General features: G+C 30.6%; 1 protein-coding gene across 2 annotated transcripts in view; it reads left to right on the top strand.

The window, feature by feature from the left end:
* The window catches only part of LOC129984658 (nephrin-like), a 386728-nt gene that overhangs the window by 300261 nt on the left and 73976 nt on the right, over positions 1 to 12491 (top strand). The window lies entirely within an intron of this gene.

Below are 12491 nucleotides of genomic sequence, written 5' to 3'. Positions count from 1 at the left end.
ATTCAGCTTGAAAGTTTTCATGGAATGATGTTTTGTATTAATGCAATTTTACCATTCAACCCTTATCAACATATTTAACACAATTGATCCATTTCTTGCAAACAGAAATACCTATATTTTAAAGCTACAAAAAAATAGCTTTAGAATTATGGTATTTTCTTTGAAATTATCACTTTTCCAATCTAAAAGGTATATTTATATGCAAATATTTATTATCGTGGTGATAACAGTTTAGGTCTTGTACATATCTTCAAAAATATACCATTTGGTAATTTCTTAGAAATGAAGCCGTATTTCTGTTCCTGATATATTCCTTATTAATTTGAACATTTAGTAATTTGATAAAGGAAAGCAACAAATCAGAAGAGGGAAAAGTATTACATTCTATGGTGCAAAACTTTAAAAAAAAGCAATCTTAGAAACTTCAGCTTTCAGATTTTGGGTTTAATTTTTCAAGTCCTTAGATTCCCAAATTTTAATGCTATGAAATTTTGGGAGAAATTATGTCAAGTTTTGAAACAAAGAGTAATTGGAAATGGGGACTCTGAACTCATGATTGAGGCTTTAGTGAGTTGGGAAACATGTGTTTGGATGCTGTACTATAGATAAAGATGTAAAGCACTTTCCAGCCTAGTTTCGGTGTTATTTTCTGACGTGCATTTACTTTGGAATCGTGTTCAGAAAAGTGAAACCAAAACTTTCCAGAGTGTCATTATTCGTTTTCTACCTCAATCATATGCAAGGTAAGTTGCTAAATTATATAATTCTTGTATCTGTAGGTTATAAAGGTTAACAAAACAATTCAATTTTCGCTTTTGATTTTTCTCCTTATGAAAAGGTTATTCACTATCTCAAAAGAATTGAATGACAGAAAATGATATTAAATATACAAATGTAGTAGTGTTCTACCTCAGCAATATTATTTATTATTTTGTGTTAAAATACTAAATTGATAATTTTTAAGAATCTACCATGTGATCTTGCTTTCTCTCGCTATACATACACAGTGATCAAAATTAAAACATTCCTATTCTAATCTGTCTATGCGGCGAACTACCCAGTGTAAATGCTCTAAAATTTTTGAACGTACTATTCAAGATATGCGGAGGCATATTAGGTGAAAAAAATAGTTCCAGAAACTTCGATAGATGGCGCTGTATAACAAAATATGTAAAAAAGATTCAAAATACACATGTGCAACACATTTTATTTGAACGTATCAAACATTCAATCTCAAGGACCATATCAATACAAGGGAAATTGGTCAATGTGGTTCCTTTCTTCCAGATATAAAATCTGCATTCTGTGGACAACTTATTCAACATTGGATCGTATTTGGTCGATTGAGATGCTTCTCACATGCCGAGTGATACTGTCTTTCAAATCTGTTCATTGTTAACAAACGTCCTCGATAAGCAAGATTTTTTAAGTATCCCCAAACCTATAAATCACATGATTTAAGATGTTTAGACAGCGATAGTTAGGTTACCAAAAATGCACGACTAATTCCTCTAACATTAGTGAAATGTTTGTCGAAGACACTGCTGTGGCACAGTGTGTGGAGACACTTCATCTTGCAAAAAGATGATTACAGCAAGACATTGGCGCTGTTGTACAGTAAAATTTTGGTACTTCAAGTTTTGAAGTTTGTTGCTGAACAAGTTTTGGTACTTCCTAGTCCTGTGCGTAAATAATCAAGTCGTCGAAACTCTCGAAGTGCAGTTGCAGCATTTCCTTTGCTTTCATAAAACAACTTCACAAGCAAAGCGCGAAGCTATCGCTGATAAGAATGACATTTTCCCAGCTTTATCCCTAATATGCCTAAAAAGTAGCAGCTAATCAAGGGTTTATGCAAATTTTTATGCTTGGTGTGCAAAATTGCAGTTACAATGACATTTTCAGTTTCTTCACTTTTTTATCTTTTTTTCATATCTGCAATGGAAATTAGGAAGAAAAAAATCCTTACCGCATGCGTTTTTTTGTGTGATTATTTGTGTTTCTTTAGCATGTTTTCTGTTGAACAGCGTCATCTATCGGTGTTTCGGTAATTTTTTTTCGCGTGATCCGGATCCTCATATCTTGAATCATATGTTCAACAATTTTGGAGAATTTACAACGAGTATTTCGCTGTATAGAGAGCTCAAAGTAGGGGTGTTTTAATTTTGACCACCTTGTACATACATGAATATTTGGTTTTTGTATATCTGCAGAATGATGGAATTAACGGTGGTCAAAAAGAAAGCATTGATGAGTACAGATTTAGACAACCAAAAATGTTTAGGAAATTATCGACAGTATGACAATTTGCGTTTTTCAGTTGTCAAGAAACTATTATAATCAGATTTTATCACTGATGTAATATTTGTGTAGTTAATGTACTTTTAAGATGATGTAAAAATCAAAATAAAGCAACTTGAATAAGAGTTTGGACACTCTTCTGGAAGGTGGGGGGTGGGCGCTACGGTTCCTATAACTATCGTCTTGAATTAAACTTCTTATGGACTTTAAAAATAACTTTCTAATTCTTGGTCCTTTCCTTCTTATTTACTGAATTCTTTATTAGCTTTTATTCCCTATTGCGCAAGATACTGTGCAGTATTTACATTATATTGTCTGACATTCTGAATGTAGATATCGTATTAATATTGTTAGGCAATTTGTGCAAATAGGGTTTTTTTTATATAAATATTCTTTTCTCAACAAAACTGAAAATAATATGATTATAAGTTTCTCCAAACTTATAATCATGAATATAGTATATGACAATAGTATATGAATAGCTAATGAATATAGTATATGACAACTTATATGCGATATTCAATGAAAGAAAAAAACTTTAAAAAATAGTAATTTGAAGTAATCAGAGAAAAAAAGTAAAATCAATTGTGAAACAATAAGTAGTATTTTCTCATCATTTCTAATACATTATCTTCTGATCAGTTCATTCAGATGATCAGAAGTCAAAACATATGTTTCCAATTGCCTCATAGTCTTTGACGTAAACGGAATTTTCCTGGGGTAATTATGAGCATCATTGTAATTAAGAATGGAAAATTAATAAATTAATTTGGAAAAAAGGTAATCTTTAATGAGCTCGCCAGATCATTACGGATTCATATAAATGATAAGCTTAATTTCCTTCTTATAGAATCATTTTAAACAGAAGAAAATGACAGTCTTCAACAACAGTTACTTTGATTGGACTTAATTTAAAAAAAACACCAAACGATTCAAAAATTAACTAAATTTATTAATTTCACAAAAATGAAAATCTTAATAGCTGATGCTATTTAGATGGATAGAAACGAATAAATTGGGGTCTTTTATCCCTAATTTGCGCCAAACAGGATTTTTATGCTTAAAGCGAAGATCAAGCAATTTTTGAATGGGTAAATACTAACTAAAGAAATCTTTTTTTTTGTATGACTAAAAAATTTATATATTACAATGTCTTTTCTAATAAGTAAAGTTTTTTTTTTAAATTTCTGTTAAGTAATCAATTTTTAATTTCTAATTGTAATTCCAATTAATAAAGATAATTTCATCAAAACAATTTGCTTTATATCAATACAAATGAGAAAGAATTATATTTAATTTTTTATAATAATATATTTAATTATTTTTTCAACTTTCGAATTTACCCTCATAAACTGTTATAAAGTACATTCGCAATGCAAAATTTGCAATTCTTTATTGTAATGCTGCTGGAAATAAAACTAATATATTCAAAATAATTTAAGCAAAAACAAAAATAATAATTGCATAAGCAACCATAAAATAACTTAAATAAAATATTTTTATTTCCTTTTATAATTTCTACAACACTCTCAAATTGAGTTGAAATATCATTGAGCTCCTATGAGTAATTCTTTTATTTTTATTCTAACTATATATTTTCCAAAAACTGATAATCTGAATTCGGAATCACTTATTCTTACAATATATATCCTTCGCTTTTTTATAACAATGGCAATGTTCACATTTCCTCTTTTAGAACGGGCGTATTTGATAATGCAATCATTTTAAATTAAGAGTGAAGCTAAATGAAAGTGAGATTCTGCTTCTGGCGGTATTATTTCATACTGCTGAGCTTTGGTAAATGATTATATAATCCAGTAAGAAACTAGTAAAAAGTGATTATTGACAGTTGCTAAATGACTGAAATAGAAATGACAAAATAAGTAACGGTGTGCCATAAATTCCTCAAAGTTGACACAGCGAGGAAGAAAACCAACTTTCATCTGAATAGCGTATTTGAAGAACTAAATTTTACAACAGAATGTGTACAATGATAAACGTAATGTAACATCCCTATGATGCTTGGATTTTTACGCTACGAACATAAACCCCCAGGAATGAGGATGAGATGCTTCTGGTATAGTGGTTGGATCTCGCCACTTTGATGAGTACATAAATAAGAGGGAGAGGCTTCTCCCATCGAAGACGGGACGTACTTCTTTCGGGAAGGGTTGTATCATGGCCATCACCGTGATGGCCCTTAGACACAACCACAGTTCCCACCAATGTTGTCATTGGTCTGGTCATTTAGTATTATTTATCGGTGTGCTTTCGGGCGGGTCGGAGAGTCAGTGATATGACTTACGCTACGAACATTGATTGGTTGAATCGTTACATGTCTTCTGTGCACATACCACCACCGATAAATTACGTGCAGAAAATTCCGAAAAACTGTAATTGGTTTTAACAAGAAAGCTAATTCCGGTTTGATTAATACTTTGTAAGCCAGTTTGGAAGTTAGTTGAAGTTTCAAATTGGTTTTGACATTCCCATTTCATTCACTTAACTGCTTTATATCAGATTTCACATGGCATATATAAAACTCTATCTTCAAGAGAAACTCTTAAATTTATCTTCGTGTAATATGTCCCTAAAACTGCAATTTGAATGAATATAATTCAGTATTCTATAAAGTCTAAACCTACTGCTCAATTTAGTATTCTTTATTGAGGTTTGTAAGAGATACTTTAAATGTTTATATGAAGGGATAAATTAGAGCCAATATAAAATTAAATGTTTGTATACGTAAATACAAAATGCCATTGTTTGCTTCTAGTTTAATGATAAATACATCAGAACTAGAGCTCCATTCAAATCTACTTAGATGCACCTTTTTGAATTATTCATCATTATGGTAATTCAAACAAATAAAAGGAATAGTTCTTCTACCAACTTTATGCATGGTCAGCCATCTTGATTTTTGACTTCAGCGGCTTGACATTGATGATGATAAGAAGGTTCATATTAAAACTGATTTGAACCAATAATGTTTACAAGGAAAAACTGCACATCTTCGATTTTGCAATTTTTTTTCCTATGGACCTTGAGAAAGACTTTTACAATTCTTGAGACTTCTACATACATTTAGCTTTTCTATGAAGTATCATGAAGAATATATTTAAAATATTAACCCTTTTCACTCGTATGGTGACTCTCAGTCACCTTTCAAGATGGCGCATCATTTTGACGTTTTATTTATTTATTTTTCAAGTTTGATTGTGAAAAATACCTACAGAATGGTAAAAAGCCAAATTCGGTAATCATGCATAATTATGAAAAATTATGCATCGAATTACTTTTCCGAGTGCAATAAAACATACGTCATACTTTGTTTATTATTTCCACAATGCTTTCAACATATTGCAAAGACGCATATATAGAAATAAATGTTCGCAAAGCTACGAAGATGCAAAAAAGTAACAATTTATATCACTTAAACAAATGCCTATTTAAAACACATAATCATAATAAAGAATGTTCGATTTTATTTAGAAGTTGACACAGGATTTATCATCACATATATAGCAAGAAATATTACAAAAAAACCCATGTATAATGTAGTTTATAAATGACTACTAAAATAAATAATATTTAAAATTTCGTAACACACATATATATATACACAAATAACTGAAAAAAGAAAATGATTCACTCAGAAACCTATTTTTAAAAAATATCGAGTTGAGACGCTAGAATGCGCTTTCGGTTTTTCCATCCAGAAAACTTGGAAATCTTAAAAGCAAAATTCCCACCAGCGACACCAAAAAAGTGTCATATCAACAGAAAAAAAAAATTTAAAAATGAAAACGCTGCTATAATAAAGTTTGAGTTTTTTTCTATTGCATTTACACTAGAGTTTTGAGAAAAAATATGTATAACCAGAGGAGTATATTTTTTCATGCCATTAGACCGAGCAGATATTTTCACTTTATGAGTCCAACAGATGGCTTTTTGCCATGCCATCTTCACATTTTTCCCCTGGTTTCTTTTGCAACAAAAATCTCATTATTCAGTTACGCATATAGCAAAAAAAGAGGGAATGGTGTCGAAGAAAAACGTTGGGGACGTTTTTGTTTTTATTGTTTTCATTTGTTTACTTTCTTTTTATTTACTTACAAAGAATTTTAACATCCTAAAATCAGAGACTTTCAATAATATTTTCTTGAAAGACTGGTACATTTAGATATTTGGTATGACCGAATATCATTGCTTCTGGATTGAAAGGTTTCACGTTCGAAACCTTTTAATGACCTAATTCCGGATTCTAAAGAAAAAACTGATCTCTAAACTCGTCTCGTGCATGTTAAATTCATCTCCAGCTGCAGTGGTGAGGAAATCTAGAAAGAGGAATGCCAGTTCAGACGTCGTTTTCGTCATCTAACCGCGATTCAAAAATCACGGGGTCAGTCCCAAAACAGACCTATTATGGCTTTAAAAGGGACGTTAATTAAACAAACATATTTGGAAAAATGGATAGCATGATCAGATTTATAATATTTAAAGATTTATAATTTTAATATTTATAATATTTAAATAATATTTAATGAGATTTATAATATTTATTTTTGCTATGTCAATAATTTTTTAGATTTATAATCCAAAAAATTATTGACATAGCAAAATTGTTTATTTTATTTTAAAGAAAATATTTGAAGTATCACTTTGAAATTGACTTTAAGATTTATGCTTTCAAATCAATCTTTATGAAAAGTTTTGTTTTATGTGTTTTTGACGAAAAAAAATAATTTATATTTTCTTTGAATCTTGTTGAAAGAAAGATCATCTTTGTAAGTTTTCCAGCAGAGGAAATATCATAAAATAAATTGTCTTAAATAAAAAAATAATAATAATTGAAAATATCAAATGGTTTGATTATCATAAAACAATTTTGTTGCATTCATTTGTTGCTAAATTTAAAAACTTTGCTTTAATTATTAACGAAAATGAGAGACATAATACCATAGTATTTCATAATTATAGAGATTCAAGGAATACATCAGAGTGAGTAATGATGAATGAATCTGGTAGTATTATATGTAGTTGACGTATGCCCACACGATATATGTTTGACATCATAATAGATGATGAAGCATAATTCTACTAATATGTTTAAGATATCAATCATCCGTCTGCAAAGCTGGAAATTCCTTACTAGCAAATGATCCCATGGTCATATTTAACTATAGAAAACTACAAAATACGATAATGGATATAGATTACCAATTGACTAGGCAGGAAAAGAATAATCGATGTTTAATGATATCGAACATTTTTAACAAGACAGTTTGAATCAGAAATTGACAATAAAAAAAATCAAAATCAAATTTGAAGGGCATTTACCCTTCAAATGCTTAACCACTTTAAACTTCGCTTTTTTTACTTTTGTCACGTTTTGAAGCAACACAAGGTTTAGTTTAGATCAGAATTTTGAACCATAGTGGGATGGTGAGGACGATACCTGAATTGAAATCCTCCCACCAAAATTTCATACTAATCCAAATGAAAGACATTTGCCAGATATAATGTGCACCAGACTATATATATGGCAAGTCATTTAGTGAAATTGGTCTTGAACATGGAGACCTCTAGCTCTGAAGCCGATACCTACTTCTTCTGTGTCATCCCAGTTCTTTCATTTCAACAGATTATCTAACTTTATCAAGTAGCAAATTACAATATTTTATTAATCTGTAACATTGTTTTGTGCAATAACACCACCTTTGAAAAAATTATCTTTAATGGATGCTATGGCAATGTCCTCTCGCCCTTGGCCATCTGGCGACAAAAAATTGAAAATTCTGGAAAATACAACAATTAGGGTCAAGAGAAAAGAATCATAGATTCTTCTAAAAAGTACCATACATCCTGGGAAAGCATTAAAACCGAAGCTTCCATATTCTTTCCTTGAAGTTCAGTTCTTATGCTGCACTTTTATTTAATTACCGATTTATTATCTGTTATTGAGTTGTTTGTCTCAACAAGTGTTTTTTGTTTTGTATACATGTAAAATCATGTTTTATCACCGAAATATTCATCGAATAAAGTGTCATCTTTCAATATCCTGCATTTGGACATTGGACATCTACCGAGCGTCCGCTACAGTATTGGCCCTCTTTTAATTTCTTGCATATCACGTTTTCCTATTGCTTATAACATTTTTGTTACAGATTTCCTATGTCCACAAAGTATTAAAACCCTCAAAATTAAATCAAAATTCTTTGCTCCTCACGATTAACAACAAGCAAAACAACTTGAATCCAGAAATGTCTAAGAAAAATGAAGGTGCATGAATAAGAAATGCTTGGAGAAGGTCCGTTAAGACTAGAATGAAAATAATTAAGATAATGTTTACCCACTTTAATTAAAGGAGGAGGACATAAATATCAAAAATGGGAACAGAAATTCACTTTGTATGGCATATTTCAGTGCGAAGCAGTCATTCATTTTATATTGGCTATAAACCTTTTAATATTGTAGTTATAAAACGAAACATCAAAATTTTTTGTTCATTTTTTTTTTTTTTTTTTTTTTTGCAAGGAAAGGACATTTATTGTATCTCAGATGATTCCATATCCTTACTAGGAGACCCCCGGGGGCACCTCGAAATGTGAATGAGATGCTTCCGGCATGGTGGTTAGATCTCGCCACCCTGGAGGGTACACAAATAGGTGGGGGATCTGACTCCTCCCATCGATGACGGGACGTACTTCCTTCGGGGAGGGTTGTACCGTGGCCGGTGATGGCCCTTAGAACTCAACCACAATTCCCGCAAGTGTTGCTGTTGCGGCGGTCCGGTCATTCAGCCTTTTGGTTTAAATCCGTGTGCCTTCGTGGCGGGTCGGAGAGCCAGTTGGTTCACTTACCCTTACTAGGAAACAAACAAATAAACTATATAATATTTCAACTACTCTTCCATAACTCGATAAATAAATAGAATTACAAAAACAACGTAATATTGTTATCTCAAATAAATAATTCAATCAAATGACACGGGATATTAATTAGAGGGGAAAAAATAGGAATGTATATGAAGAATTCTAATATACTAGTGATATGCGTTTGTGAAAAGTTCACCACATCTTTTTCTTTCTTGTGTGAAGAGACTATATAATAATAATGAAATTATAATACAACAAAGGAAATATTGTAATAATTAAAATATTTGATGTGGAGATTTTGACTAATCTTTACGTTTCAGAATAAGATAACCCATTTCTGTCTCTGAACAAGCTAATTTTAAAACGCATTGATCTCGAGTGATGAAATATGATACGTGATCCTAGTACAAAACTCCTAAATTTCTGTCAAAATTTGGACAAAATTATTTGACAGGAAATATTACGTTTGACTATAAGCATGTCAACACAACTCAAAAACACAAAGATCTACATGTATGAAATTCGGTGCGCAAATTTATCTTTGGAGATGTGTATTTAATTTTGGACAAAATCTGATAAAGAAGGCAAAATTTTTCTCCATACATATTCTCGCATACATTTCAAAAATGTATTGACCATAATTAAAATTTGATACAAACATATAAATAATTCGTGTGAAGTTTTTGCAGCAAAATTGTAGATACGTGTTCATATTTGGATCCAGTGGGATATAAGATATAAGGAAGCATAAAACACTTGATACTATCAGAGTTTTCAAAATTTTCTCAATATTCTATTCCTCTACTGTATTTTCAAAAGACACTGATGAAAATAGAAGATTGGAATGAAGGTGAAAGACTATTGAAGTATATGAAAAAAGCGAGGGCAGAATTCTCCCTCTGATTCCTAAGTAATTTTGCATATACACATCAAAGCATATGTAAAATCCTTGACTTACATTTTCCCGCCGTTTACACAGAAACTGCAGATCCGTGTCAAAGTTTGGATCCAGTCAAAGAAAAGGAAGGCACATTGAAAAATGTAAAAGCGGTGTTACATTGAAACGTAAAATAATGCCATATTAAGCATTGCCGGCCTCCTTCACATGATTCACATCCATTTTCAAATAAACTCCATTAATATATTGATAGCTCTAAACACCAGTTGAAGAAAATACGGCAGACGCCCACGATGCTTGGATTCCTCCCTCTTTTGTTAAATGTGATTGATTGGATACCTGAGGTGGCTACTTTGTTCCTTAGATACAACAAGTTGAGTTTGTTTGACAGGAAAGTTTTCCTAGATATCAATTGAGATATCCAAGAATACATGTATTTAATAGCCTTCAGTTAAGCGGAGGTCCTTTTTTATATTATTAACCACTTAACAACAGGATGCCATTGTAGTTTTTCAGGGGATTAGAGAATTTTTCTTATATTTGAAAGACAAACACGGGTGTTCAAGTATTCTGAGGAATCTGATCTTGAATAAGATAAGATGGTAGAATGTCCCTTTATCTACTACAATTAAGAGATATAATTAAAGGGTTCATTTATTAGATAGATACGTAAACCATAAATGGGAAAAGCGGTAGAAGATGCATTAACTATTACATTTGAAATATATTTTAAGAATTAGTTATGAATAATATATAATATATAATAAATAATATATAATAATATAGTTTATTATTTATGAATATTTTTTCTAACATTGAAAAGCTAAGTTACATAACTGCCTCAAGAAATGGCATTGATCAAATTATTTTAATCCTATTTGTTATTAATAGAATAAAGATTAAAAATCAATGTTAAAAACCATTTTTTACCATAAAAGATTTATAAAAAATATTGTCAAATATATAAACCCATTGTCTTCATTACCAAAAGTTCAAAACAATTACTTCATACATAAAAGTTATTATTTTAACTATATGAATGTTAACCTTTAGTTTTTTTTCATTATATATTTATATATCAATATGAAAAAATATTTAATGCTTTCGATATCCTATAAATAATGTTTGGCTATACATTTTAGTTTTATCAAAAATCTTTAAAAGAAAAATATTATAAAATCACAAGCTAATTTGAAACGTTAGTCGAACGAATTAAAACTCCATTTGGGTGAATCAAAAACTTTTTTTTATTCTCGAAATTCCCTTTATCCTTGCTTTAATTTAAACCATTAGTTTTCCTCGAAAATGCCATAAGATTTCCTTAAAGTGGTCCGTTGAACATTTTATCTCTTGTGAATCATCGCGGTCGAGAAATAAATAAAATCAATTTCGAATAATGTTTATTTATGATTACGCAGAATTTGTTGCGGTGACAAGATTTCAAAGTAATTTGCTGATGCAAAACATTTTCAGGAAAGATCTTAAGATAATTTAACTTAATGAAGTATATATCCTTTCAACCTTTTCGCTGTTATGAGACCGTTCGATAAAGTGCTTTTAAATTAAAAAATAAAATGGTTGATAGGTGTAAGTTAATTAAGGAAAATGCTTGCTGTAATGGACTTCGTAAGAAGAAGCAAGTTTTTCGATAAAAGTGCCAGCTTTTATTTTGCAATTTATTAGATGCAGTTTAAGCTCGCATGAAAGAGGAATTCTTAGCTGCTTCAAAATGCGCTTATCTCTCTCTTTACCCTCTAAGTTTTGTTTTACTGTTTGAAAATTGTATCGTTGCTTTCTTTTTATGTATTCTGATGGCAATGAATTATAAATAAAAGAAAGATACTAAGTAAATGAATTTGCAACTGATTAAACTTAGTCTCGGACTCTATTTTCTGTTTTTAAATAGTCAGCGTTATCTTAATGAAAGCTTAGTCATATATAACACTGATAAATCCTCTTTTTCCTCAAATATAACATGGAGCTATGATGATTCTGTCATGTTTTAAGTCTACTATAGCAAAGTTCTGTTGAGTATATGATCCTCATGTACATTAATCGGTTCAGATCTAATTTAATGTGCCGCTTCACATCATCAACTATGCCAACAGTATCAAGTCGCCAAACTCAAAAATCAAGATAGCTGACAAGGTAGACAATATTGCGCATAGGGTTGCTAGATGCATTACTTCGTTTATTTGTTTGGGTTACCATATTGGCGACAAACTAAAGTATATTTCAATCTCTTAATGATCGTTATGATATACTATGTCGGTGATAAACTGTGGTTCAAAATCATGGAGTTCGTCATAAATAAATCGTTTAGAATAAATTATTCTGTACCACCGCCAAATTCGAATTTTTCTTTACAGATAATTCGCTAAATGTCATATACAATTCATTTTTGTTGAAACGATAAA

The sequence above is a fragment of the Argiope bruennichi genome, chromosome 9 (assembly GCF_947563725.1).
Source record: "Argiope bruennichi chromosome 9, qqArgBrue1.1, whole genome shotgun sequence".
NCBI classification, from domain to species: domain Eukaryota; kingdom Metazoa; phylum Arthropoda; class Arachnida; order Araneae; family Araneidae; genus Argiope; species Argiope bruennichi.
Note: the sequence above shows the minus strand (reverse complement) of the source record. Positions and strands in the feature narration are given on the sequence as shown.